General features: G+C 36.7%; 1 protein-coding gene across 2 annotated transcripts in view; it reads right to left on the bottom strand.

The window, feature by feature from the left end:
* trappc13 (trafficking protein particle complex subunit 13) overlaps window positions 1-3,536 on the bottom strand; it is a 68,115-nt gene that overhangs the window by 54,442 nt on the left and 10,137 nt on the right. The gene's annotated exons all lie outside the window — the stretch shown is intronic.

Genomic DNA, 3,536 nt, shown 5'->3' with positions numbered 1-3,536 from the left:
GATTTTTTTTTTTTCCTGCCTCGGCGCTGTGTCTGACGTCATAGTGTAATCAGCCAATCACAACGCTTCATTTGGAATACTTATTGATGAGGGTGTGTGTGCAAAAGAATCCGCGAAAACAAAACACATTTATGTTACTAAACACCGGAAATTCATTTCTTTTAGACCGTGTTGAATGATAATAATAATAATAATAATAACTTTATTTATATACCACCTTTTAAAAACACAGGTTTACAAAGTGCTTTGACAAACAAGAACAAACTAAACCAAACACAGAAGAACATAAACAACAACAAGAACATAACAAATACAAAATACTAAAAATAATTAAATACAATTCAACAGAAAAGAACCCAAAGTGCACGATACACAACAGACATATAGAACCAGACCATCATAAGAACCATCACAAGAACCATCACAAGAACCAACATAAGAACCATCATAAGAACCATCATAAGAACCATCACAAGAACCATCATAAGAACCGTCACAAGAACCATCATAAGAACCCAGGCAACACAAGAACCATCCTAAGAACCATCACAAGAACCATCATAAGAACCATCATAAGAACCATCATAAGAACCATCATAAGAACCATCACAATAACCATCATAAGAACCATCATAAGAACCATCATAAGAACCCAGGCAACACAAGAACCATCACAAGAACCATCATAAGAACCATCATAAGAACCATCATAAGAACCATCACAAGAACCATCACAAGAACCATCATAAGAACCATCACAAGAACCATCACAAGAACCATCGTAAGAACCATCACAAGAACCATCATAAGAACCATCATAAGAACCATCACAAGAACCATCACAAGAACCATCCTAAGAACCATCATAAGAACCATCATAAGGACCATCATAAGAACCATCACAAGAACCATCATAAGAACCCAGGCAACACAAGAACCATCACAAGAACCATCATAAGAACCATCCTAAGAACCATCACAAGAACCATCATAAGAACCATCACAAGAACCATCACAAGAACCATCACAAGAACCATCATAAGAACCATCACAAGAACCATCATAAGAACCATCACAAGAACCATCATAAGAACCATCATAAGAACCATCACAAGAACCATCACAAGAACCATCATAAGAACCATCACAAGAACCATCACAAGAACCATCATAAGAACCATCATAAGAACCATCACAAGAACCATCACAAGAACCATCATAAGAACCCAGGAAACACAAGAACCATCACAAGAACCATCATAAGAACCATCATAAGAACCATCACAAGAACCATCACAAGAACCATCATAAGAACCCAGGAAACACAAGAACCATCACAAGAACCATCATAAGAACCATCATAAGAACCATCACAAGAACCATCATAAGAACCATCATAAGAACCATCACAAGAACCATCACAAGAACCATCATAAGAACCATCACAAGAACCTTCATAAGAACCCAGGCAACACAAGAACCATCACAAGAACCATCACAAGAACCATCACAAGAACCATCACAAGAACCATCATAAGAACCATCATAAGAACCATCACAAGAACCATCACAAGAACCATCATAAGAACCATCACAAGAACCATCATAAGAACCATCATAAGAACCATCATAAGAACCATCATAAGAACCCAGGAAACACAAGAACCCAACAACAAGGAAGGACAAAGGAGTGACAAAAGTAAATTGATATTTCTTACACGTCATAACTTTTTAATAAAATTTGTTTTAAAGCGTCTGAAACATCTGAAACAAAAAGGCAAATTCCAAAAACCTATACATGTAGTTATCGTCCTCCTTTAAAACAATACAAACATACAGAAACTATATGAATCAAAACTCTGTGGCACACTGAAAATAACTTTACTGTATTTTGTTGTGAGCGAACAACATGTTTCGCCTGTAGCTTCCTTTAAATGATTATGTTTTCCATCGCAACTAATTATTCTAAGGTAGCAAGCAGTGAATGTACACGTTAAGTCCTGCACTGCTGGTGTTGTTCTTAAGAGCTGCAATGCATTGTTACTGACTCTACCTTTAACAGCCAGGAAGAAAATTGTTTTATTTTGAAAAGTGCAAACTGATGATGCTTACAACGTGATAAGTAATATTTCTAATTGAAAGAGTTTTTTCTAATATGTTAATACTTTTGAAGCTTTTTCATATTAGGACATATAAATGAAAGATTAAAGTCTCTGATTCAGTTCATTTAAAGGCCAAATTCTGATCACAGGCAAATCAGAAAACATAGATAAGCTCCAAACTAATCCAAAACAAGTACTGTGAAATATTTAGTTTGAACTTCTTTACATTGTCATTAAAAAAAGATTATTTGCTCTCACCCTCTTCATTTGCTCATCAGTGATTCACTCCAGCCACGATAGCTGTTAACCAGCACATGCAATGTGTAACTAAGTATTAATATCTAACCAATGTGCAACAAGCTGAAGCACCAGTGAATGAATGATCCCAAAGTGTGACCTTTGGCACAAATACCCATCTCCATCCCAGTGGAGTGGAGACACTTTATGGGGCTTCAACACAATGAGAAATACATCCTGCTTTTTTACTTACTTGAATTTAAGTTAGAGCCAGAATAATTTAGCGTTAGGACTTCAAGAACGCCGCAGGAAGCCAATACTGTTTAAAAAAAGCAAGAAATTTTTCCACAATTTGAAGATCAAACTACAAACATCCTGTCAAATGTGGTTCCTGCTGACAAAATCTTATCTAGAAAACGGGGCCGGAGCCTGCAGCCTGTCTGTCTGTCTAGGGAGGACAAAGCGGAAGATATTTGGGCAAACCTAAGCTAGAGCATGCCCGGGTCATTTACAACACAAACAAACAAACAAACAAACAGAAGCACTTGTATAAATAAATCTCAGGCTTGCCACATATAGTCAGATGGTTTTGTGGTAGCAGACAGATTGGGCAATTTGCATTTGATTGAGTCAATGCTGTCTGGCGTTTGTCTCACTTCTTGTTCACCACGAGTTCACAGAAGAACACATTTGTGAGATTTTTTTTTTACAAAGATCAGTAATAAATCTTGTGACCTAACAAATGAGAGGGGGAGGGGACTTTTAAGTGAGTGGATCAGGTCAGTAAGTGCAGCAAAACACCGGGATAAACATTTGGTTGTTGGAAACTATGATTTGGAAGCTGTGGTTTCATAAGGAGGATATAAATAACTGATGACCTCTGCTGCCCGAGCTAGAGCGTCTTGAAAAAAAACACGGATGTGACACTTCTTACATGGGCATGTTGTTTACTCACACCTAACCGCTGATTGCAAAAAATGTGACTAACTTAAAGCTCCAAAAAAAGTGAAGAAAAAAAAAAAGTTGAATATTCTCTGATTTAAGAGCATAAAAGAAGCAGTTAATGAAATAAAAAATGAAAGACAGGGATTTCACACACAATCTGTTCCACAAAAAACAACAACTCTTCTCCAGTTGCATAAAAGATTAAGGTTTTCAAAATGCATGCTACGTCTTTATCTTAATGTTCAGTGGTAT

Source organism: Labrus bergylta, chromosome 17, assembly GCF_963930695.1.
Source record: "Labrus bergylta chromosome 17, fLabBer1.1, whole genome shotgun sequence".
NCBI lineage: Eukaryota > Metazoa > Chordata > Actinopteri > Labriformes > Labridae > Labrus > Labrus bergylta.
This window is presented reverse-complemented; position numbering and strand designations above follow the sequence as displayed.